This window comes from Callorhinus ursinus, unplaced genomic scaffold, assembly GCF_003265705.2.
Source record: "Callorhinus ursinus isolate GAN/ISIS: 27379988/994484 unplaced genomic scaffold, GSC_fseal_2.0 scaffold6, whole genome shotgun sequence".
Lineage (NCBI taxonomy): Eukaryota > Metazoa > Chordata > Mammalia > Carnivora > Otariidae > Callorhinus > Callorhinus ursinus.
Genome location: NW_027397068.1, coordinates 65,011,794 through 65,039,097, shown reverse-complemented (window position 1 = coordinate 65,039,097; position 27,304 = coordinate 65,011,794). Strand labels below are relative to the sequence as shown.

Below are 27,304 nucleotides of genomic sequence, written 5' to 3'. Positions count from 1 at the left end.
ACAATTCCTATCTCAGTGGTACCTCTTGGGAAAAGCAGTGGTGACTTGGTAGTGGTATAGTGGCCCCCAGAAGAGGCATGGTAGTGGTATAGTGGCCCCCAGAAGAGGCATGGTAGTGGTATAGTGGCCCCCAGAAGAGGCATGGTAGTGGTATAGTGGCTCCCAGAAGAGGAATGTTCAGTTGGTTTTGTCCATGGTCCTTACAGAGTGGGCTCCCAGTAGGGGAAAGGTGACCATCCTCCTGGTTAGTATCCAGGAGGGATACTGGAACCTCCAGGTCCAGTCCGGACAGCTGTGCATATCAGCTGTCAACTGAACAGTGACAACCAACGAGTGAATGCTGGTGAGTTACTTAACCTATTAGAACCTCAATGTCCTCATTTGACTTGTTGGGGGAATTATGCGAGATAGCACATGTCAAGTACTCCACTACTGCTTTATGGTGCATAGTGGGAGCTTACATTATTACCAAGAGAACAATTCTCCCACTTGCTAGAAATCATACTCAATTCTTAAGCATTTGTTGAATTCCTGCTACGTCCAGGCATTTTGCTCACGGTAATGGCCCAGGATTAGGGTCCCTAACATCAAGCAGTCCAGGGAGCTGAGGGGGAGAGACTGTCTGCTATTGGACTGCAGAGGAGGACGTGGTGCATGGGGATGTTGCAGGGCAGGGCTGGAGAATGGGGATGATGGAGTCAGGCTCTGAGGGACAACAGGATTTCTCCAAGCAGAGAGGTAAGGAGTTGGGAGTGGAGGGAGGTGAGAGAGGAGTGAAGGGATTCACAGGTAAAGGAGAGAGCAAGAGCAGAAATCAGCTTGGGGAAGATGAAGAGAAATGATCCATGACGACTGGAGAAGTCCGTCATCTCAACCAACACGGCCTGTTCTCTGGTCTGATCAGCTCTGAGCAGTCGGGATACAAGTAACAGAGTGGTGTGTGTGTGTCTTTTCAATGTTGTTATATTGGAAAAACTGCTCAATGTTGCCCTATGGTTGGAAGTAGACGAATGTGTGAGGCATTTGATCAAGGTCTTTCCAGTTGGACGCCTTTTCCACTTGAAGCTCCCCTATTAGACTAAGCTCCAAGAGGAAAGGGGTCATGTCTGTTTGAGAGACTGACACAGCAAGGCATACAGTAGGCACTGGATGAATGTGTATATCTCTAAAACAAACAAAAAGGGAGCAGGAGAATAGCAAGGTCTTCTAACACTTGGTCACACGTGTATTAATAGCACAGTTCATTTATAATCCTTTCATTCCCCTGAAAAGTGCAAGCTCAAGGTCACTTCAGGAACCGTCTCTTCTCTTCCTTCAACTTCGCCATGTAGTCACCATGCTCTCCTACCTTCATCAGCTCACTACTGCCTCAAGGAGGACATTCAACTTCCTTATAAAAACTAAGGCCACCCCGACGTAACCTCAAGCACACGCCTATGTCCATGTTCACTCTGCCTGAAATCTTGTGCTTTACTAATATCAAGCTTCCTGCAGAGCCCGCACATACTATGTTTGTCACCTCTGACCCTCCTCCAGATGGGAACAACTGGAATGCTCCTCTCTCCCACCTCTCTTCTTTAACTCATTGTCCAAGCCTCGGCCCAGATGCTCCAGAAGTTTGCCCCAATCCTCTCAGGGGAGATGGCCAGCCCTCCTGCCCCTCCCGGCCCTCTGGTTTGCTCCTTCACCGGGCCCATACCTATCTCTGCATGCGGCATCCCAATTAGACTTAGGTGGCATCTCCCACTCAGAGGACAGGGACCATGTCCTACTCATCTCTGTATGTCTGCTACCTGCCACGGTACCTGGTGCATACAAATGAACGAATTATTAGAGATGTGAAGAAACTAGTGGAGTGGGATTCAGAGCCAGCGGTGATCGAGTCAGGGCCATCGTTCAGTGGAGACAGGAAGATACAAAAAAAAAAATTAAATAATTAACAATGTTCTTATATCTCCCTACCATGCTTCCTTTTTCCCTTACAGTAGCAAAATAGGCTTAATAAAAGGTGTAAATGTCATATCCGATAAAGGTATGACCATCGCAGATGTCTACATGGGCCAGCTAAGCTTAATTTCATATTTTAAGAGACAAACTGAAAAAAAAAAAAAAGCAGCAACAAAGAGAACTGCAGTTGGGGAAGGAAACAGGATACATTAATAAAGGTCCAGGGGCTGTGGCTTCCCAATGCAAAGGAAATATGGAGGCAAATAATGTGTAGCAAACAGAAGAAAGTGCCAGATTCTCACACTTTGCAGACTGCTCTGAAATATGGCATGGAATCATTTTCTAGGTTATTTGTTTTCGAATATCGGGCTGCTAAGGAAAACAGTGTGGAAAAGGTATGCTGGTGCACAGTCGCTAATCACTCAAAGAAGCACCACTTCCTAAGGCGACATCCACACATAGCGGCTTGGAAATGGACAGCTGTGTATCTGCGTCTTGACGTGAGCAGGGGACAAGCCACTCCCACCGGCAGGTTCTAGTTCCCAGACACTTCCTGAGAATGGTCAACAGAGCAACCTGTAAGTTAAGTTTTCCTAGTGATCTGAAATAAGCAATTTAGTCACTTATCCTATTTGCTGCTATTGATAAATTTTAAAAGACGTACATGCTAAAGAGTTACTTAATGTTGATTTTAATAGACAGCTCTTCTTGAGTCATGAAGCAGGGATACTTACTATGACTTTGCATTCTTGAAAAGCATGTAATATGCTTTTCTGAAAGCTGCGTATTTAAAAAGGCTTGTAGGAAAATATTTGCGTGTGCCACAACAATTATTTGTCTTGGCAATCTCTTTGGGGGGGGCGGAGGTCACATCTATTCACCTTACAGCATGACGGAAAACAGGAAACTGACTGATAATCTTCTGTGTAAGCACAGAAGCTGTTAGGTCGTGATTTGGTAGCAAGGCTTGATTTAAACTTTATAACCCATAATCTGTTCAGAAAGGAAGTGTTGGTGGGTCTGCGCTGGGAAGGGACTAGCTGTTTGGACAAAGACTGTTAGGACTTTCTCAGGAAACAGAGCTCAAGGTTCAGGTGGAAAGTGACAACCAATCCTGCACAACCAGGCCCCTGCTTTCCGTGCAGCTCTGCGAGGGCGCCCTGAGTCACACCGGACAAACTGAACAGAAACGCCAATAAAACACGACTGGCAGGCACATACCGTGTCTAGGAAATTCTTCGATGAGGCAGAGGGATGATTTTTCTATGTCAAATTATCCTATCATGTGTCCAATGTGCAGTACACAGTGCACTGAAGATTTTCATCACAATGAGGACTCAGATAAGCAAGTACCAATCAGCTAACTTACAAAAAAAAAAAAAAAGCATTTACATCACTACCTCATGGGGGGACCTAAAAAGTATGGGTTCACAAAATTCTAGAGTTCTGAGGGAATGAACTTCCTCGGGGCTCCCAGGTGCCTGGCCAGTTACCTACCTGAGATGGTGTCCTGGGTCCCTCGGATGCTCAGCTCAGAGCTCTCTTCTGCACTACACGCTTTCTGCACTTTTAATTAAACACATGCATCTCAGCATTAAGGAAAAACCTCCATTTTTTTTCTCATCTAACAATTACTGAATCTATATTATGTTGCCTGGCCCTTAAGCAGTCATGTATGTACTCATGTCTTCATTTAGGGAGGAAACAGAGTACATTTTTAACATGACCAAGATCAGAAATATGAATCACCTCCATTAAAAAGGAACATCTTTCTGACTTTTCCCCATTGTACTTTTTCTTGCTTGAATTCCCTCTGGTATTTTAAAAATTTTATTTATTTACCAGTACACAGTAAATTTGAATTCAAGTCTGTTTCACATTTACTTCTTTTAAAAAAATTTTTTTTAAATTTAAACTCAATTTAGTGAACATATACTGCATTATTAGCTTCAGGGGTAGCACACTGACTTCTGAATGGTTCATGCTTTGGTACATTTACTGAACCCGTTACTATGGAATCGCAAACTTTAAGGACAGATCAGTAGTTCTCTAATGGGGGCTGATTCTGCCCACCCCCCCCTCCACGGGACATTTGGCAATGTCTGCAGTCATTTTTGGTTGTCGTAATTGGCATCTAGGAAGTAGAGGCCAGGGATGCTGCCGGATATCCTACAATGCACAGTATTCTCACCGACCCCCTTCTAAAAAAACCCCCAAACTAGAATTATCCACCAAAATAACAACAGAGGTTGTTATTGCTGTGGTTCAAGCATGACGAAGGAGTCTTATACTTTCTAGATACTCTTCCTGAGAATGTTACAAATCCATTAGATGCCGGAATAAAAAAAATTATATAAAATTGTTATGCTAACGATACCCGTATATACCATAAGTTCCTGAAATAGGATAATGGCAGGATAATTTCTGCATGCTCACTACACCATGGCAATTCCTGGAGATGAAAAGTAGCGAGCGCCTCACTGGGGGATGCTGCACTCCCCTCACCGAGAAAGAAAGGAAGGATGGACAGAACAAAATCAATATGGAACAACACAGGTGGGAACAATGGTCGGTCTTCCTGCCAAGAAGAAACATATACAATGGGGAAAGCTATTCTAATTAGAGACTGGGCACAGGGAGAGCATAGAGACTAACATTCACTAAGCACTGCCTATGTGTTAGGCAACATACTAGGCGTCGTCTGTCTTGTTTCAGTCTTCAGTACCTGGGAGGGACCCTGACCTGTCACATACAGCTTGTAAGGCTAAGGATAAACCATTCTTCCCAAGCTCACACTGCCCTGAGGGATGGAGCTTAGGTTGAAACCAAGGCCCATCTGACTGCGGTCTATGCCAGTGTCCCTGCCCTGCCGTCCTGCCCACGAGCCAACTAATCATGCCGCATTTCTCCAGCTGAACTGCTTGGTAGGTGGTGCTTCCAGAGAAAATCTTGACACCTTGTACTTCAATATTTTGGTACAGGAAACATAGCTCTGAACTCTTTTCCTGAACTCTGACTGGTGACTTGTTTTCTCATTGCAATATGGGTCTGCTGTGATAACAGAAAGCGTGTAATCTGGAGTCTTGTTCATTATGATATGCCTTTCTTTCTTTTTTAAATGGAATCCATAAATTTGTTTTCTCTCTTGGAGCAAATAATCCAGGGATTGTGAATCACAATCTCCTGTTACTTCTTGGTCTGCGTGCCAACAGGGCCAAGTCCTGGGCAGCAGTGGGGAGTTTACAAGGGAACAAGGAGAGAGCTCCCAGAGATGAAGCTCCCCAGACCAGTTCCATTGGGCTTGGTACCCAACGCAGCAATGGGCCACAGCAGAGAACACTCGCTTGGTCACCTGGCCTACCGAGAACCAAATGGCCCCTTCCACTGGGAGAGTCAGCCCCCAAGACTTGACTTCCCAGCCTCCTCCAGCCAGGCACTTGGTTGGGGAAAACGAATGATGCCCACTCTCTCGCACGTTCCCGTTATCACCACGTACACAGTGGGAGAAAAGGCAACAACTGCTTTAGATCTAAATTCTCATGTTTGTTTTTACCTTGGGGAAACCCCTCCAGTTTAACAAAGTTAAACTGAGTTAAACTGAGGCACCAAGATCATTTTTCCCTGAGTTTCTTATCAAGGCTACTTGATATGCCTGATGCTGTCCTGAGAATTGCTAGCGGAATTTCCACCTGCTGGGTAACTAAGGTGCCCTTGATTCCATGTGTCCTCAGAAGATCAAAACTTTCAGATTTCAGAGCCAATTTATAACGGCGATAGTTTTTTTCCTTTATGATACATACAAAAACACGGGTATCAAATAGATGACATACTGAGTTCCCCATTACTTAGGACATGAACTTGAGTTTATGGACTGTGAGAGGGCTCACGGAAGAACTACTCCTTGCAAATCCACTTGGCTCAAAAGGGGTTGAGGTAAGAAATATGTCTGCACAGGGCCGATTCTGCTAACTGAATCCTCGGAAGATTTCTTCTCAACAGAGAGAGGAATGAAACTGTAGCCTCCATGCAGTCAGCATTTATTTTCTCCCAACAAATCAGAAATAAAAATAAAACCTTTGTACAGGAGGAAGCAAGGAATATGCTGGACTAGACTTCATTCTGAAGCACCATGGGCTATAATTCCTGAACAGCACTAAAGCAAGTGGAAACTAGACTCTTCAAACCGACTCTTTCTGCCCCATGTAAACATGTCTATCCAGCTGCAGCTGTCTGCAGATAAACTCAGGGAAGACTCCATTCAAAGTCACATATTAATTTTGAGGATCTGAATCATCTTAAGTCTATGAAATTTTACAAAAAATCAAATCCTTTCTGGTCTTTTGGATTTGTCTATTTAATCTATGTTCTTCTTTGGTTTTATTAAATGTCTTAAGGTGAAATTTCCCTAAGAATATGTAGAACCAACCGGGCACATATTAGGAGACCCACATAAAGAAATCAGTAATTAAACAGTATTCATACTAGCCTGAGTCTTTCCACTTACCCTTTTGGTGATGGTAATGCTTATGTGTATATTGTGTATGTATATATATATGTATATATATATATATATATATATATATATATTAGGGAATTTGGTAGTAGTAAAGAATGCATGAGAAAGTTATAGAGGATGTATCTGGGGCAAGGAAAGAAAAAAATAAGCAAAGTATCAAAAGGACATAGAACAGCTTGAACCCTAAGTTTTCAGTAATGACAAAAAAAATGTTGAAAATACCAGTAATGCCACTAAGATGCGCTTTGGTGTCAGGACCCAGAATTTCCTTCCTCTGGAGTTAATTAATTATAGATGCTGGTTCCCGTTATTTGAAACCACCATTAATCATCCTATTTTATAAAATAATTTTGACCAAAGTGAAATTTAATTTTGGAAAAAAATGTTGAAGATGAAAATTAAATTATACATGTTATTTTTACCTCCCTTATAAAATCCAACTGAATTAAATTCATGAATCCATTATCCAAATAGTTCCCATCTTCTTGTTGCAATCATGAGCATTTGTACAATGTCATCACCATGACCAGGGTTTTAACCCTTCTGTTTTTAGCAAACAATGGCGTCCCAGAGTTCTGGCCAGAGGCCTGGAATTTCAGATGATTGCATGGGGGCAGAGCTGTTCTCTTGCTGCTCCCAAGAACTGGACACAAGGAAAACAACTCAAAAGAGTGGCCAATTCGGAAAGGATTTGCTCCTAACATGTCTCACTCTACAATAATCAAAAGATGAAATAGGACAATTTTCATGGAGCATTTTATGAAAACAAACCCAAGGAGGAAAAAAGTAAAGAGGTCAAAAGAGAAATATATTTTATCTGAAAGCTTCCCAGGGGAAAAAAAAAAAACAACATAAAAAAACCAGTAATAGCTTTTTCTGCAAGTACAAGAAACCCAGCAAGTGAAACTATGATTATGGAGCTTGAGAACAAATGAAATACATCAACATTCCTAGTATGGCAACTTCTAATAGAAGACACTAAGACAGAAAAAAACATTTTAAACTTGAAAGCTGGAAGATACTACAATGTATTCAACAAACAGGCAGAGCTGGGATTATCCAAACTGAAGGCAGAGACCCATTAGTGGGTCACAAAATCAACGTATGGGGTTGCACCCAGAATTAAAAAGAGAAAAAGAAACAGTATAGGCAATAATAAGATACAGCACACAAGAGTAAGTAGTATTGTTTCAGAAGGCGTGATTCAGTTTTTTTGTACATGCGCACATGCACGTGTGTAAAAAATGTACTTCACGCTCTCAATTTTGGTCAAAACATCCAAGGGTCACTGGCCCAGACTCTACTTTGCAGGTTTCCTATCTAAGAAGGGAGGAGGCTAGACCTGCTGTTTTTACATTCATGTCTAGTCCTACTGGTTTCCTGAAAGATCAATGTCATGATTATTCAAGCCTGGCTCCATTCTGCTCAGCATTGGTGCAAACAGTACAGGGAGCTCACAAGGAACAGTGATCGCAAGCTCAGTGTTATCAACAATTATCTTTATATTTAGGGTGACAGGTGCAATGTTCCTCTCACTGATCCTGAGGCTCTATTGCTGGGTGTGGAGGCGGGAATGGTCCGCACGGTCCTGCTTTCTTCGTTTCCTGCGGTAGTTGTGACACAGACAGAAACGTTAAGACTAGCCCCCCGCCCCCCATGCCTGTCCAACAGGACTGGACCTTGAAAGGATCCAATTTTAAGACAATAAAATGGGAACACGCTGAAAAGACTAGTAATTCATGTTTATATTTGTAAAAAGCTCCAAGTTAAGAAAATAACCTTGAAAAGGAGGCAGGCACATATTTTTTCTTTGGCTTATTTTCAATATAGGCTTTTTCTGTTTAAAAAATGGATATATTATTAGTGATACATTATTGGAAAATTTGATGTGAAGAAAAAAAACAAATCAGGCACTTTTAACTATTTTCACTAGAATCTATGTTCCTGGCTATCACTCTACTGTTGACAGAGGAAAGATACCCTTGAGATGTCTGGTAACATATTTTCTAGGGAAAAGGTAACAAATAATGAGGAATAATTCTAATGTTCCCACCTCCTGACCTCTACTCTATGCCTAAGCCCCAAAGGTGCTGAAACCACAGTGTGCCTTACTTCTCATTTTGTATAAACAAAGAGCGAACCTCAATTTGCCACTTCTTTCTCCTCTGCTTCTCTTTGGTATGTCCCTAGCTTGGCCTTTTCTCTAAAAGTGGGTCTGACTTGGGTAAAGCTGCTGATTAAAATAGGATTATTTGTATTATACGGGGAAATGCTAAGTGTATAGAAATACTCATTATTATTATACTGGCAAAGGTAAGCGTTCATACGAGGCTTCATTATGCCCACCTAGCTTGCAAATTTCTGAGATGGGTCTGTAGGCCAGTGAGTGGTGGCTGTCACAAGGACAGAGGTCCCTACTAACATGCCTGTATCTCCAACATAATGGGTGTCATGCTCTATAGATACTTTTATATCCTGGGCTTTCCAGTGAACCTAATATGGAGCATTTCCTCAAGATATTAACATCTGTCAGGTAATATTATATAGTATTCTATTATAAGGAGTCACGATTTATAAAACTGGTCTTACTTTTGGCCATGTTCTAAACTCTTCTTCAAAAATGATCTGTGATGTACTTAAGAATGAAAGTGAGCTGGTCGGTTTGGCTGACTTAAAAATAATCCTAAGCATGGTTATGTAGAGAAGCCAAAAGTCTGCTCTCCTCCACCCAGCCTGGCCACCTGGCAGGTGCTGTCAAAAAGGAGACGGTGACAGGTGCCTGGGTGGCTCAGTTGGTTAAGCGACTGCCTACGGCTCAGGTCATGATCCTGGAGTCCCAGGATTGAGTCCCGCATCAGGCTCCCTGCTCAGCAGAGAGTCTGCTTCTCCCTCTGACCCCCCCCCATGTGCTCTCTCTCTCTCTCTCATATTCTCTCTCTCTCAAATACATAAATAAAATCTTAAAAAAAAAAAAAGGAGATGGTGACATGGGTGATGTGGCATTAACTCAACTGTATGTTTGGAAAACCTCTGGAGCTATGTCATGCTGACAGTGGGTTATCAACCCACCTTTCTATTTGAAAGAGACCATGTAGAATCAGAAAATGTCTTAGCTTCTCTTGTAGCTAAGTATGGCTTAGCTGTAGTTAAGTGTGACTCAGGTGATTAATTAACAGAAGTGTAGGGTGTAACTTCCAGGAAGGCTCCTAAAAAGGGGGTGTGCCTTTCTTCCTTCTTCCTGTTGGCTGGGATACAGATGTGATGGCAGGGGCTTGGGCAACCATTTTGGACTACTAGGCAGCACAGAGCCCCTGATGATTGAGGAGCTGCCATTCCAGTCTAGACTGGATTTCTTTTATGTGACAGAGAAATAAACTTGCATTTGCTTTGGACCCCTTTCTTTTGCTGTTGCTGTTATTTGTGGGTGAACCTAATTTTAACTGATGTGTTTGTGAAAATAAAGCCTATTCAGAAACATTAAAGCATTTTTCATTTCTATCATTTCAGTTTGCACATTATTTCAACATTACGCAGTGTTTTCTTTCTGTGCACAATAGTTAACTCTGGGACTGAGGTCAAGGTCACATTTCTAATTTAGAAAAGATGTGTGAGATTTGTTTAAAGTTTTGCTGATGAAAGAGCTGAAATTTTAGAGGTTGAGATGTGCCCATAAATTCCCTACAGCTATGCAATGCAAAGTAACTGTTAGAAGAGGGTCTGATCACAAGCTCCAGAATTCAGGCAGGAAAGCGGGAACAAGTATGTATGCCAGTATGCAGAAGGACAGGCTGTACGTGTGGAACTCCAAAGGGTTTCCTGCTCATCTGACTTCAAGAACGGTTCTTGCTCTCAATGCTACCTCCTTTGTGTGTGTTAAGTGCTAAACAAAGAAATGCTTTTTGGAGGTAAAAAAACTGTTTTTGTAGTTGTTCTGAATATTTTTAGAAGTTACATCATTAAATTATTGCCTAGCCCTAAAAAGTAATAACAATCCACACTCAAACAAAACATTCACGCAATTTTATAAAACAAACAAAAAAGGACTAAACAAGATGGGGAGAAATCAAGAGAAGGTACTCACATTGTTGGTGTTTGACATTCAGAATGTTTGTGTGCCGCAACACTCGAAAATATGGACATTTTTAAAAGGGTTTTATTTATTCATTTGAGAGAGAGAGAGAGCATGAGCAGGGGAGAGGGGGAGGAGGGGAGGGAGGGAAGGAGACCCCCGCTGAGGAGGGACCCTGATGCGGGCTTGCTCCCAGGATCTTTTTTTTTTTTTTTTAAGATTTTATTTATTTATTTTGACACAGAGAGAGAGAGACAGCCAGAGAGGGAACACAAGCAGGGGGAGTGGGAGAGGGAGAAGCAGGCTTCCCGCGGAGCAGGGAGCCCCATCCGGGGCTCGATCCCAGGACCCTGGGACCATGACCTGAGCTGAAGGCAGACGCTTAACGACTGAGCCACCCAAGCGCCCCAGGACCCCAGAATCTTGACCTGAGCCGAAGGTAGACGCTTAACCGACTGAGCCACCCAGGTGCCCTGAAAATATGGAAAATTTTCTAAGAACCTCATTCATTCGAATATAACTGAACATCTCAGTGTGGAATAAGGAGCACTTCGTGGACAAATAAGCCATCCTCGCTGCCCCTGGAAAGCGGGGCACGCAGCCTCGGTTTCTCCCAGTTCAGTGTGTAGGGGAAGCCTCACCACCTGGCTGGGCTGGCCTGACTACATCAGTTATTGGCATTCATCCATCACTTCCGCTAGAAAGTAATGTAAAGCCCTGACCCTCTAAGCATGACTATTAACATCTAGATTTAGCTCAAAAATGCTAAATACTTGACCACATTCTAATGAGGACTGCCAATCAGAGGCTCTGGTCTCAGTCCTAAATTACAGACCTGCATTTCCTCTCCACCCCTCCCCCAATGCATAACTAACAAACATTAACATTTTGCCACAATTGCCTACTTTCCTTTTACAAAGAAGGTAAACAACATAGAGAGAGCTGAAGCCCCCCCCATCTCCCATGCCTGGGCCCCCAGTTGAGCTCCCTCCTCCCCCACATCCCCAGAGGCATAAATAAATACATACAAAGGCATAAATAAAATATAGTGCTATTTTTGTATCTTATGAACGTGTTAGACTATACTTACAATCCCACAACCTGCTTTTTCACTGGACATTGTATTTCTGTGATCTTGTGTTTGTGGAAATACACAGAGATAGTCTTGCAGGTCTACAGCACCCCCATTTTTACCTGCTGACAGAACCCCTTCCTAGGGAGGGAGCACCCTTGGATAGGACTCTTGCCCTTTCCCCCCCCAACTATTCCCCTTCGGGAAGGGGGAATGACTTATGTGAGGGAGGCGGGGGTGGAAAGAAACACCATCTTCATGGGGAGTCCTGGCAACAGTAACTCTACAGTATCATTCTGGAAGCCCTCAGTAGAGAGCCTGCTTCTCCCTCTCCCTGCTTGTGCTCTCTCTGTCTTCTCTCTTTCTAAATAAATAAAATCTTAAAAAAAAAAAAACACAAAAAAATCCCCCAAAGTATTAATAGATAAAACAACTTTATGGTTGAATCTGGTAAGAAAGGAGGGTTTTAGAAAACACTAATAATTAATGTTTCTTTCTCTGCCTCCCAAAAGACATAAAGAGGTCCACAAAAGGCTCCACTGTTCCTTTAACAGTTACCAGTTTCCTAATATTCCTTGCCAGAAATTCTACTGCTTTCTTTGAATAAGACAGTACAATATTGTAATTACACCAAACATTGCTAAAAGTTTAAAACAACCTCATGGAATTATAATTTTCTAAACTACAATTTACATGTTAGGTAACGGTAATTTGACTCTTTTTAGGTTGAAAGTTCTCAGCCAAGATAGGGTAAAATAACAGTCACACAATGGAAATTTAGAAGTCACTCACTGAACACTGGATCTTAATAACCTCCTTAAATAGCCTTGCATTTTGTGAATTTCAAACCTCAAGTTTAATCTTGATCACATTTAAAAATCATTTTATGTTAACTTTCATAGTACTAATCTCCGTAAAACATGTCTTGACAAAGGTCTACTTTAACTCCACGTTTTTTTTTTTTAAGATTTTATTTATTTATCTGAGAGGGAGAGAGAAAGGAGAGAGAGGAGGAAGAAAAGAAGGGAAGAGAGCATGAGGGGGGGAGGGTCAGAGGGAGAAGCAGACTCCCCGCCGAGCAGGGAGCCTGACGCGGGACTCGATCCCGGGACTCCAGGATCATGACCTGAGCCGAAGGCAGTCGCTTAACCAACTGAGCCACCCAGGCGCCCTTAACTCCACGTTTTATGATGGTAAGCACAATTACATTAGGAACATTATTTAGAATATGCATAAATCTTAATGAGGGATGGGCTAGATATCTCATTGAAAATAAACTGGCATTTTGTAAATGTAAACAGTTGAGGTTAGGTTAGACATTCCTAAAGTTCAAAACTTCTTTCAATACTTTCCCCAAACTTCTTACTTTTTATTTAATTGCTCTTTATTTAAATACCGCTTCAACAAACTACCTGGCAAATATGTCCATATTCACCACTAAAAGCCTACTGGAAATTTGGACACATTTACCAGCAGGTAAGTCATTTAGCCAACTCGTGTATTAATAATTTTTCATTCAAAAAACATTTAGTGCCCATTAGGAGCTCTGCATAGGCCCTATGATGATGATATGGAATGACAGCGACCACTGAGGAAACAGTAAGGCACAGCGGAAAGAGCAAAGGCTCTGGGGCCAAGGACTTAGGTTCAAATCCCTGATCCTCATTGCACTACCTGTTTGCCTTCAGACAAACTAATAATTCACCCTAACGTTCCATTTCCTCTCCTAGAACAGGAGGTTATCCTGGTAACTATCTCCTAGGGTTGTTATAAAACATATGAACATATATAACACCTATAAAGCCCCCAGGAGGGTGCCCAGCACACAGCAGGTCCTCAAGGAAGGTGAACTCTTGTCCCTAGGAGTAAACACTTATCCATGCCAGGAACTTCTCTATGTGCTTTAGATACATGGTTTTCCCCGGCTTTACAGATGAAAGAATGGAGGTGCGGAAGGATTGTCAGCGCCCAACAGAGGGGTACCACCTGGGGGTCTATCTGGTTGTCCTAGTGAGTGGGAGGAGCTGTGGGTGGGGCAGGATGCTGGACATCTTGCAACATGCAGGGTAGTCCCACAGAAATTTGTCCTCTGCCCACAGGATCTTCCCTCCAGACACTCTTGTAGTTGAAAAACCTGCTTATGATTATAGGGGGCTAGAACCTTCCCCCTAGTTTGTTTTACATAGAAATATAATATTTTTTCAAGCTATCAATATATGCCCAGTTTTCAAGGAATGCAAACAACAGTGAACACTGAAGAAAGGTTAGCCTTAACTTTGCCACGAGTTGTGTGCTTTTTCAGAAGATCATGTCACCAATGCCAATAACCACTTGTGACATCTGAGTGGCCAAGAACACCTAATCCTTCTGCATTCATGCCTACCCTGTGCACTCAGTCTTACAGATGTGTGCAAACACCTGACCACTCGGAACATCTTCTAATGTAATTGAAATACTGATGAAAAAGTTATGAACTGTTCCCTTCCCTGCCTCTACAAAGTTCTCTGAATTGGGAAGACATTTAATGACTTTTTATGGAGAAGCTAGATTACAGCTGTATACAGATGGGGCGCTCCCACAAAGGGATGGCACTGGAAAGAGCAGCTGGGAAGAGAGCCGGGAGAGCCTGACGTTTAGAAAGAGCTTTAAGGAAGAGGAGAGAAGCCCCACCCGATGTGGTTAAGAGCTGAGCAGGATGAAGCTCAGAACTGACCAGCAGAACGTTGGAAAGAACAGATTCCCCAATAAGAGATTACGTGGTGGGGAACGGTGGGTGTGGGCGCAGCGGAAAGAGAGAAACAGTTTGGAGAATGGCTTTTTTTCAGAAGAGTGTTGGACCTATAGACTCTACAAGGTCTACATAAATAGATAAAAGTGAATAACTCATCTCAATAGGATTACAATGTCCTTTACAAGGAAGCCTACATAGAAGAAGGGCAGGATTAGAACAATATGTGAAGTATCTGTATGGACAGACATACTGGACAGGACTTGAATTTTCTTCTTATGAAAAGTTCCTGAGTCCTCTATAATGATTAGAATATTACTTTAACAAACAAAAGGTATTTGTTTTATATTACATACATGTGGGATGGTCCCAAGATATTCACATTTCCCCTAGGTGAAATTCTTATACAAGCGCACCGGGAAATAAGAGCAAGAATACTGGACCTATTGACTCTGCAAGATGGTTAAAAGTAGCATATCCTGCGTGACTTAGCTACTCTAGTTTTTCAAATTGCAAAATGATTTGCATCCTGCCTCTCTCCCCTTGGCAGTGATGGTCTTTCCCAAATAAGAAGCCGAATCCCTCATGTTTTGATTAGCATCCCTTTTGGCACCACAGTATATCTGAGATGTTAAATATGCCAGTTGAATTTCAGACCATATGTTTTTAATTTTCATGTTTAATGCCATTGCAAAGACTCTCTGCATTGTTTCTCAACAATTTTTGAGTTTCAGTTTCTTGAGCTCTTTTGCATTCCATAGTGCAAGGCTTAGGCAAGACAGGGAGATGCTGGAATGACATCATGCACCTGTGAATCCACTGGGCTCCAGGGCATCCGGCATTCTGCCTGGTAACCACAGAGCATTTTGAACAAGGCCTTCTAGAAGGATTTCCCTAACCCAAAAGGAGGGTGTTTGAAGCAATCCAATTCCCTTAGATCTCTTAGAGCCCTGGTGTGGATGGTCCTGGATGCCTTTGTATAAGAAGAGATACAAGCAACAGCGTTTCCCACTGGCAGAACTCAAATCCCTCTATGAGTTTCATAGGAGTTTCATCAAGTGTACTCACACAGCTATTCTTCACTTGAAAAATGAATTAGTATTTGTGAAGAGTTACCTAAAAAGTAAAGATCCTTAGCATCTTAAGGTGGAAACGGTAGCTGGCATCCACTGTTCCGTGTGGGTCTGGGTCTGTACTTTTTCCAGCGTTACTGCACGTCATCCGCAGAATAAGCCTTGTGATAGGTACTGGAGCAACTGTGATTTGGGGAGGTTAAGTGACCTACCCAAGGATATGTCCAGCACACGGCAGAGGACAATTCAAACCTAGGCAGCTGGATTAGTGTTTTAGTTTCCTTTGGATATTTATCGAAAAGATACATGCACCCCTAGGTTTACTGCAGCATTATTTACTGCCAAGATAACGGAAGCAACTCAAGTGTCCATCGATAGATGATTGGGTAAAGAAGATGGGATATATATACAATGCAATATTACGCCACCATAAAAAAGAATGAAATTGGGAGGGATTGGGTGGCTGGGTGATAGACATTGGGGAGGGTATGTGCTATGGTGAGCGCTGTGAATTGTACAAGACTGATGAATCACGGATCTGTACTTCTGAAACAAATAATGCAATATATGTTAAGAAATAAAAAAAGAAGAAGAAGAAGATAGCAGGAGGGGAAGAATGAAGGGGAGTAAGTCGGAGGGGGAGAGGAGCCATTAGAGACGATGGACTCTGAAAAACAAACTGAGGGTTCTAGAGGGGAGGGGGTGGGGGGATGGGTTAGCCTGGTGATGGGTATTAAAGAGGGCACATTCTGCGTGGAGCACTGGGTGTTATGCACAAACAATGAATCATGGAACACTACATCAAAAACTAATGATGTAATGTATGGTGATTAACATAACAATAAAAATTATTAAAAAAAGAGAGAATGAAATCTTGCCATTTGCAATAACAATGGATGGACCTAGAGGGTAAAATGCTAAGTGAAATAAGCCAGACAGAGAAAGACAAATACCATATGATTTCACTCATAAGTGGAATTTAAGAGGCAAAAAAAAACAAAGGGGGAAAAAAAGACAGACACTTAACTATAGAAAACAAACTGGCAGTTACCAGAGGGGAGGGGGGTAGGGGGGATGGGTTAAATGGGTGATGGGGATTAAGAAATGCACTTATCATGAGGAGCACTGAGCAACGTATGCGACTGTTGAATCGCTATATTGTACACCTGAAACTAATACAACACTGTATGTTAACTCTACCTGAATAAAAAATAAATAAACAAACCTAGGCAGCTGGAGCTGGCAATCTAATATATTTGGCTGCTCTGTGGAAAATCATCTCCATTATCTTGATTTTCAGCGTATGTAGCAGAAAATGACCCAAAAACTGTTATCGGCCAAAACAGGAACCAAAAAATATTAGTGTAACTTAATATTACTCTAACTTAATTCCACCAAAACTCTGAAAGATCAGGCTGTAAAATCTGGTGATGGTTAATTAACAAATCCTGTTTCTAAGTTTTTAAAAAAAATTTATGAGAATTGATACATACAAAATATATGTAAGTTGGTAGCAATAACTAAAAAGTCTTATCATCAATACACAAAATTCAGGATGGTGGGCACTTTGTGGAGAGGCAGAGAAATGGGGTCGGGGGGGCCTGACTTCTCATAATTTACTATCCCATGTGCACCATGGAAAAAGACAAACAGAAACTAGGCTTCTAATTAAAAACTCTTCAATTACTTTCCCACAAGAAAGGGGATAAATGTTTTGTATTCTTCTTCTGCAAATCAATTCTAGAAAATTGGTATCATCACATACTCCTTTTTCTGCTGAGCTAGATAATAAAGACCTGAAGTTTTTGTCATCTTCTATAGTGAAGGTTATTTCTTCCTTATCTCAAAAACACTTTTGGATTGATTTATATTTAGAGACCATATCAGCAATACAAATAATAAGCAAACAGATGAACTGTAAGTATTGCAAAAGTTAAGATAGTTTTATTCAAAGTATCTTGTCAAACAGAAAAGTAAATAGGCCATAAAATTAAACCTTCTTTTCAAAGGTCCACGGGACTATTGATGACAAATGTCCAGAACTGGACAACACAGAATCAGAAGAGGCAGTAGGATAGCTTTTCATTTCTCCAAAAACCAGGTACCACTGCCAAGGCAAGTCCAGCATCAAGAGGTGACTAGTCAGGGGAAGGGGGAGATGATGCGTGGATCTCCTTCTTGCAGAAAGCCTGGGCTCTGCGGCTGGGAAGCAGTACTGGAGACCATCTAACTGTTCTGCTGCTCTTCCCTGGGGAGGCGGAGTAGGAGGGAGACCCTCACTTGGCCAGAGTAGGTGGATTAGAAAGCAGTTCCAAGTGCAGGCCCCACCACCGGCAGTGGCCTTGAACAGGGCATGGGACGAGGGGAACTGAGCTCCTGACTGATTTAAATCTACGGAACCTGCTTGGCCCGTTTTTTTTTTTTTTTTTTTAAGGGCTGGGGCTGACAGCCACCTCTGAAAGAGACACTGAGGAGGAAAAAATTTCACAAATGGTATGACTTTGGGAAAAGGGCCACCCTAAACAAACAGAAATTTTGAGATATTTAAAGGCCTACATGTAAGAGGCAGCATTTTATAAGCCAATATAGATGATCTTTGTGATTCCAAAAGCAGAAATCATGAACAGAAAGGATGGAAAAGAAAAGGTACAATGAACACATTTAAAAGACAAGGCATGGACAGGAGAAGATACTTGTAACACATAATGGCCAAGTGGTCATATTCAGAACATAACCCCCCTAACACCTCACTCCTGGGAACAGAACCTCGAAGACTGCTGCACGGAGACTTGTGTTTATATTCTCAGAGACACAAACTAGAAGGTTCCTGGTAGCATTATTTGCAACAGAACACCAGAAAGGAATCTCAGTGCCCCTGAAGGAAGAGCACACAAATGCATGTGCCTCTGTTCATGCCAAGGAAGACTTCACTACGGGTTGGATGAGGCTTCTTTGATCACAGCTACTCGGATAAACGCGGGAATGTCAGGTTGAACAAAAATAGCCTGCCTTCTGCTTTTGGGTGGCCTGCAACTTTTTTCATAGTCTTTAATTTTTTTTTTTTTTTTACATTTTTTAATGTTTGGGGGAAAAAAAGAGGAATAATACTTCATTGCATGTGAGAATTAGGTGAAATTCAAATGTCAGAGTCTATGAATAAATCTATTAGAACACGGCTTCCTTCCTGCATTTTTGGGGGCTCCCTGTGGCTGCCTTTTGCAGTTGAATACTTGCACAGAGATGCTATGACACACAAAGCCTAGAGAAAAAGTTTGCTGATCCCTCCTATAGAGCAATGCAGATAGTAAGATTTATTAATGCATAAAACTTTCAAACCTATAAAATGCTACAGAAACATGCATATCTGCGGTTCCCAAATTGATGTGCTGGGCTGTCCTGAGCCACTGCACTGAACTTGGAGGAGCCATGGGGTGTTTTCAAGTTTGGAGGGAAGCTCGATAATACTTGACATCTGTTGAGCCCTGCAAGTTCTACTCTGAGGTAGTTCCTGGTTTCCACTTTATTGCCCTACGCTCCTTTCAATGACATTATGTTTGTGAAGCCAAATTTTTGACGGTTGCTGCAGTAAGAGCAAGAATGGTGTGAAAGCCAATGGGAAACAGGAAATGAACTTTGAAGCATCCACCAATCTCAAGGACCGAGAAGTTGTTCCGTGCCCAACAAAGACACACATCTCAATAATAAGTTATGGTGGCTATTTAAAAATGAAATAATATCTTTCCTTTCGATTTGTATGTATTCTTTTTTTCAGAAGCTACTAAGGTGTCAAGACATAAATATCCATGAGGTTGTGTGGACCTAACTACTTAATAAATGGATGTGTTAGGTATTTCTGTTGGCCTCATATGCCTTAGGAAAAAATTGCTGAGACAGTACATGAGCAGAGAAGGTCCAGGAACCTGTTGTAGATCTTTTGCGGATACATACTTACAGAATAAAAGTATAAACCACGTCTGGAAATGATAATCCCTAAATTGGGAGAGTGGCTTCCTCTAGAGAAGCAGAAAAGGGAAGGAGATCAGGGAGGGATTCACAGGGACCTCAACTCTGTGCTGAATGTTTTATTTAAAAAAACAAAACAACAAACTAAAGCGCACATAGCGATGTTATGATTTTAACATAACCGAGTGAATGATGGGAATACAGGCACTTATTATATTAATCTGCATATTTTCCTGGATACTGTATACTCAGTATATTTCACCTTTTTTCCCCTACTTACGTTTTTTAAGGGCAGAAGACTAGCTGATGAAAGAGGGAAGGGTGACTTTATACAGAAGCACAGGCAGAGAAAGTTGGGGTGGAATAAGGACCAGCCCCGAGAACGAGGGAGAATGTGGTCAGGTCTCAAGCTCCATTAGAGACATCAGAATTCCCGGGACAGTGAGAAGCACCTTCTCGGACTGGGCTTCTGAATATCGGGCTTAAAGAATACCACTGGGGGCGCCTGGGTGGCTCAGTTGGTTAAGCGACTGCCTTCGGCTCAGGTCATGATCCCAGGGTCCTGGGATCGAGCCCCGCATCGGGCTCCCTGCTGGGCAGGAAGTCTGCTTCTCCCTCCTCCACTCCCCCTGCTTGTGTTCCCCTTCTTGCTCTCTCTCTCTCTGTCAAATAAATAAATAAAATCTTAAAAAAAAAAAAAAAAGAACACCACTGGTGATGAGTAGTTTCCCCGAAGGTTAGCACGTGACGGACACCTCTGCACTTCTTGTCCTTGATTTAATTACAGATATAATCACTGGAGGAAAAAAAATTGGAAATATCCTAAGAAAAATAGAGCCTAGGCTGAGATCTGTGTTTCTAAATAATGTAAACAGAGTGAGGTCTGGGAGAATTCCAGCTTAGAAAGCTGGGAGGCCACTTGACGTCAGATTTTTTTAAAGAGTGGGTGAAATTATAGGAATGTTTAGTTTGGTCTGGTTCTCTTCTACCAAAATGAAAGGACATTTAAAATTTGATGGCAATAAAAAATGGAAACAGACAGCAAGCCGGTGACTGGTTGAAGCTGCGAGCAGGGTTTCCTGAAGCCCAAGGAGCAAGATTTAAATGTTTTGCAAAAGGACAGTGGATAAGTAAGGGGAGCAGTAAGATGTTGTGACTCAACAAGATAACCTTTTAATTAGTACTGTATTAGGGAGAAACATTTCTTAAAGTAGTCAGGAGAAAAGAAGAAGAAAAAATCCCCTACACTGGAATTAAAATTAAAAAAAAATAATAATAATAATTTACAAAAAAAAAAGAAAGAAAGAAAACCCAAAAGTATCCCACCACTGTTGGCAGACATTATTACAGTTCGGCACAGTATAATTATACTAGTACGATTTTAAGTTGTGGCCATCCCCTGTAGACAGGTCATCTGAAGCTTGGTGTTTTTTCATGGGAGTGGGTGGGAACCAGCTAAAGAGAAACGAGAAAATCACTGTAAGCACAGTGGCCAACTGACCGTCTGCACAGGTTTCGGCAGAAGGGGGCCCTGAGGTTGCACCCTCTTCCACTTACTGGCTGGGTGACAGAGGACACATGTAATCTCTCTAGGCTTCAGCTGGGTCATCTGTAAAAATGAGGATAACAACCCCACCCCCCAGAACTGTTTCAGGCTTCGGTGAGAACGCAGGTGACGGCTGGTTTGGAACACAGGTCTGCAGCTCGGGAACCTCTCAGAGAATGGCAGCATTTGTAATGAAAATATTAACGAGCCTTTGTGTCCCAATCCCCCTCAGTGTGTCTTAGAATGACCTTGGTTATTTATTCTGATCTCGAAACCCTGATCCTGAAACGTTCAGGGCGAAGCTCAGGGCATGATTTAACCACCGGGCATTGGTCTAACGTTTTCTTCTGACCCACAGTCTGCTCTGCTTATGTACCCAGGCAGCCAGGGGAGAACCCAGGGCGGGTCAGTGGTGCTCTCTGCAGATGGCAAGGAGAAGACTCACACTCAGTTCAGGCTGCGTCTTGACCAGCACTTCGGAAGAGGACGCTAAATGTCAAATGTAAGTGGAACATGAAAAGCCACCAAAGCTTCGTATAGGTCACTGTAAAGGAAGTATGGGGAAATGCCACACAGCATCCCTTAGGCTATGAGAGGACCCTGGGTCTTGATTTTTTTGGATCATGGACCCTTTTGAAAAATCTAGTGAGAGTCGTGGAGCCCTTCTCTTGTTAAAAAAAGAAAAAAAAAACCCAACCAATTAACCATATAGGTACGTATAGAATTCTGTATTTAATCATGGGAGGGGTGGCTGGTAGCTACCCGTTAAGAACTCCTAGCTTAAACACGTACAAGCGTATGCTGAATTCCAGAGTGAAGGAAAGGTATTCATTCGAAATGGGAATCCAAACCAAATTAAGAAAACAGAAAGCAAATTTAAAAAACCAAGGATCATGTGTAAGTTTGAAATCCTTACAAATAGTTTAAAAATGAGATAATTTATTAAAGCCTAGAAACTCAATGTTGTTTTCCTTTTCTTCTTATTTTTTAAAAAATAACACATGATTAGGATTTGAAGCCAAAGAAATGTTTGCTTTTACAGCAGTGAATGGAGGTTAAGTGGACTCCCTTGAGGACTGTTGGCTAAAGGAGGAATAGAAATAGCTATCACGGGGACCACAGCATTTTACCCCCAAATTCTCAGGGGCTATTTTGGTCTAGTCTGACAAATTTGTGCAATTACAGTTAACTGAACAACACGGGTATGAACTGGATAGGTCCACTTATACAAATTTTCTTTCTTTATGTGTGTGTGTGTGTGTGTGTGTGTGTATTTTTTAAGACTTATTTATCTATTTGAGAGAGAGAGACAGAGATAGCGAGACAGCACAGTGCACAGGAGAGGGAGAAGCAGGCCCCCCGCGGAGCAGGGAGCCCGATGCGGGGCTCGTTCCCAGGACCCTGGGATCATGACCTGCGCCAAAGGCAGACGCTTAGCTGACTGAGGCACCCAGGTACCCCCAGATTTTCTTTTTGATAAATACAGTATAGTACTGTAAATGTATTTTCTTTTCCTTATGATTTTCTTAATACTATTTTCTTTTGGGGTGCTCAGTAGGTTCAGTGGCTGACTCTTTGATTTTGGCTCAGGTCATGATCTCAGGGTCCTGGGATCGAGCCCCACGTCTGGCTCTGCGCTCACTGGGGAGCCTGCTTGAGATTCTCTCTCTCCCTCTACCCGCCCCTCGATAAATAAATAAATCCTTAAAAAATAAAAATACTATTTTCTTTTATCTAGCTTGCTTTATCTTAAGGTTACGGTATATAATATATATAACATACAAAATATGTGTTAACTGACTGTTTATGTCATTGACTGGGTTCTGATCAACTGTAGGCTATTAGTAGTTAAGTTGTGGGGGAGTCAAAAGTTATATGGGGATTTTCAACTACACAGGATGGGGGTCAGTGCCCCAACCACCAAACTGTTCAAGGGTCAACTGTAATTAAATAGATTTCACTCTATTTTTAGTCTAAACGGAATATTGATTCCATTATCTTGGAATAATTATTGCAGAGTAGACAAAATAATTCCCTCCCCGTGTGTGATGGGATAGAACAAAAAAACTAGACTAAATATACCTCACAAAACCCATAGTATGGGGAAAATTCTAAGAGATGCCTATCATCTCTTAAGGTTCTTCGTTAATCAATAGGATACTTAATCTCATAAGTGCATTGCACTTACCACTGAGGTTCTGTTTATGGGCTTACTCCTCACACCACATTATAAATGACTGGAGGCTAAGAAACTTGTTCTGTATCTCTGATTCCCAGCTCCTACCATATATTACTTAACATAACAGCAGGAGCTCGATAAATGTGTACTGAAGTAAATTATTTCAAAGGACTTAAATAAATCTTCAGTTACTTCTTTTCCAAGGTATGACATAGAACTGAAGTTGCTAGATGGTTTGCACATTTTCATTTTGACCCAGAAATTCTGTCAGAGTGCTCTTTTTCTGTAAATTACCCTCTCTAATCCTTTGCCCATTTTTCTATTGGCTTTCTTGTCTTAAAAAAAATCAATCCATAATTCTTGGTGGTTTATATATATTCCAAATGTTAGTCATTTGTCTATTACCTCTACAAAGGTTTCTCCTACCCTGTCACTTGTTTTTGAAATCCTATGTCTTTTATCATACAGAATTTATCTTTTAATGTAACCCAAATTATCAATCTTCTTTTGGATTTGGGTTTTTTATATCTTAAGAGGCACAGACTTCTATAAACAATGACTTTTCTGGGGACATAAATTCTCTCAGACTTCAGATAAACCTATGTCTACTGCATTTAACTTCTGTGGGAGGACGTTAAAATGGGGCTCTTTGGGTTTCACTTTTGTCTGAAGCCCCAAAACAGCGTCAATTGTTCTCATGTTTAAGGATGAAGCTAAACCTAGCAGCATTTGCAAAGACATTATTTGAAAATAGATTCTGTATCCTTTAGCCCAACAGCTACCTTGAGTTTTCAAAGGGCTGATCAAAGTTAGAAGCCCAGAAAGGATTTCTTCAAAGAAAGTTATCAGTGTGCAGAATCCCACTGCCCACATCCCAGTGGAAAGGGTACGGAGCTAACGAGTGAGACTCTAAATGCACAACTGGAGGCCCCTCTAAGGCGGGGGCACCGTGGTGGGTTGGGGATGACTACCAGTCTGCAGGCTGAAGAGAAACAGCCCCGGCGGCGGGACAGAGCCTCAGGTGAGGGTTGTAACTGCATTCCTGCCAATGGTAAGGTCACAGGTCAAAGTTCTGTGGTGCCTGGAGATCAGGTACTGGATTAGCAGTAGGACTTTCTCAAGGGGATACCGCCCAGAGGGTTTCTGCCAAAAGTGTGGGTTCTCTGCTGGAAGAGGCTGGACGGGTACCATCGAATGTCCAAGCTTCAACCCTAGAGGGGCCAGAGGCAGACTAAATGCACGGTAACGGGGGACAGAGAAAAAGCTACCGTTCCCTTCTCATTATCAGCCAAACGCAGGCCCAAGATGGGAGAGACTTAAACTGGAATGAAATTCGGAGTTATTTTATATAAGACTATACCCACATTTTTTATTAGAATGAGACTATTCTTATGAAAGAAAGTGATTAGAGGAATTTAAAACAATGTTTAGAGAAACCAGATATTAATTGAAATGTCATCCAATGTAGCCCACAGACCAGGCTTGACCAGGCAAGGGGGGTAGGAGCACTGTTTCCTGATCATGCCCTGCTCCCACAGTTCAGTACCTTGGCTTTGCTTCCCACATTCCAGTGCAGCCATGGCATTAGGGTAGCACCTTCATGAGAGTCTAACATTACAGGTCTTGAGTCTACACACGTTTTGCAAGTCATTGCTGTCACACAGTTATACATAATGAAACGCGATCTTTATTTATATTAAAACTAACATTGAGTTATTTGCATACCATGTCATAGCAGCGTTATTCACAAAAGCCGAAAGGTGAAAGCAACCCAAGTGTTCCCACAGACAGATGAGTGGATAAACAAAACATGGCATACATAAATTGGAGCATTATTCAGCCTTGAAAAACAAGGAAATTTGAACAGATGATCCAACACAGGTGAACTCTGAGGATATTATGCTAAGAAATAAGCCAGTCACAGGAGGGCACAAATACTGATATGAGGAATAGTCAAAAACTCAGAGACAGAAAGTAGAAGGGTGGTTGCCAGGGGCTGGGGGAATGGGGAGTGGGGAGTTATTGTTTAATGGGTACAGAGTTTCAGTTTTGCAAGATGAATGGTGGTGATGGTTGCACACCAATGCAAAAGTATTTGACTACTGAATGGTGCGCTTAAAAATGGTTAAAATGATAAACTTTGTTCGATGTATTCTACCACAGTTAAAAATAAAATCACTCCCCACCCCCCCAAAGAAAAGAATCACCCCAAAACCCTAAATGAAAAAGGGGAAATTTAACCTTTATTAGTCAAGGATCAATGATGGGGAGAGTAATAATGAGAAGTGGCTAAGAATTATCACCGAGTCTCACCATGGGTCAGGTGCTGTGCCAGGACTTAGCAAGCAGTCTCATTCAAACCTCATTTCAAACCTACGGGGTTTAAATAGGGTTCTATTTAAAGCCCCATTCTACAGATAAAGAAACTGAGGCTAAAAAGGGTTAAGTTGCCTAATGTCACACAACTTGAAAGGAGTAGAGCCAGTTACTCTGACTCTGGCAGTGGGCAGAATTCTGTCACTGAATCCTCCCCCACCTACAGCCTCTTAGACTAGAAGAGGTCATAGAAAGCATTAGCAAAATCACTGACATTTGACTGGTTTGCCATGGTTTACACAGCCATTTCTCACTTGATACTACTCATTAAAATACTGCAGTTATGAAAGGAGGGAACTGAACCCTAGAGAAGCTAAGTAACTTAGTTCAGGTCACACTACCAGGTAGGGTTATGATCCCACAGCTTTCATCTCAGGGTCAGGGCTGCCCATCCATACACAATTCCTCATTTCACCTTTTTCACATGGGAATGTCTGCAAGGGACCCTCCCAGAGAGGCTAATGGATGGTCCAAGGTCACACAGAAAGCAGTATGTTTTGCATACATCATCAGCCTATACCTTTAAAGATGCTTTGCCACGATAACACATATTCTGTAAATGTAGAGGGACAAAGTAAGGATTGGTACAGGAGCAGAGAGCTCTGTCAGCACATAACAGAGTGCTTTCTTCTAAAAGCTCTTTCATTTGTGGAGTTGATGCATTAGAACCACTACTTCACATGAGCACCCAACTTTTCAGTGCCTGCCCTTCCCAGACTCCTGGTCCATTAGCTCTACAGTTATGCTGTGATCAATGGAGCAAATCCATTTAGATGGCATGTCTAGCCACTCTCATAGTAGATTCCGTACCAAAGCAGCAAAGTACACAAGAACTATACAGTACAGACCTTGAGGAATGAACTACATAAATTCTCATTGGATCCTGACTGCATGGCTATAGGGAATTCTTAAAAATGGTCTCAATAGCCCTGAGTGAACTTTATAATGGCTGAGCATAAAAGTGCAGTGCTAAGTTCTTTAGCCCAGTAGAATCTTTTCTAGTAAAATAACTCACTTCTGAGTTTGATTATGAGGCTGATGATGAGTGTGAAAGAAGCAACTGCTAGACTTGATGATTACAGGCACAAATGTGGCGAGTGGAAATTACCTGTGGGCATGTGAAAAAACTGCCACTGTGGTCTGTCTGATATCAAATGATGGTGTTATTCCAAGAATCCTTATTTGTTTGCCCTTTGTTGCTTCCAGCTCACGGGTGGGACTGGGACTAGCCCTGACAGAGCAAGCTCTATGGCAGCTACCCCCTCTTCCTGACTGGAATTTCCATCAAAAACCGAAGACCAGCAGGTGCCACCAAAGGACACCTTTGCAGCAGCACAACGTCTGAAGTCTTACCAATTAAAATTTCCATGTCTGATGGTTGGGAATCTCCCCTCTAATCAACACAAAAACATACTCCAATTTGAGGAAGAGCAAAGTGATTTCGACTGCTAATAACAGCTGACAGTTAACGAGCATTTCTTCTATTAATTACATACAGCATTAGGCAGTATGCTCCATGAAGGCAGGACTGGGTCTGTTTTCCTCACTGTGTATCTCCAGCTCTGAGTTGCATGCCTTGTGCATAGAGGGTCCTCAATAAATACTGGCTGAATCAATAAATAATCTCATTTGGTTTTCACAATAACTCTCTAAGGTTTGCTACAATACTGTAATCACCATTTTACAGATGAGAAGACTGAGGCTCAGATGTCATTAAAATGTGTCCAAAATCACTCCAGCAGCAAGTGTCCAAGCTCATATGCAAACCCATGGGTACTTGGCATCAGAATCTACAGTTCGAACACAACATCATTTTACTAGTATAGAAGAGACCA

At 42.0% G+C, this 27,304-nt stretch overlaps 1 protein-coding gene across 4 annotated transcripts in view; it reads right to left on the bottom strand.

The window, feature by feature from the left end:
- The window catches only part of MTHFD1L (methylenetetrahydrofolate dehydrogenase (NADP+ dependent) 1 like), a 185,235-nt gene that overhangs the window by 78,042 nt on the left and 79,889 nt on the right, over positions 1 to 27,304 (bottom strand). The window lies entirely within an intron of this gene.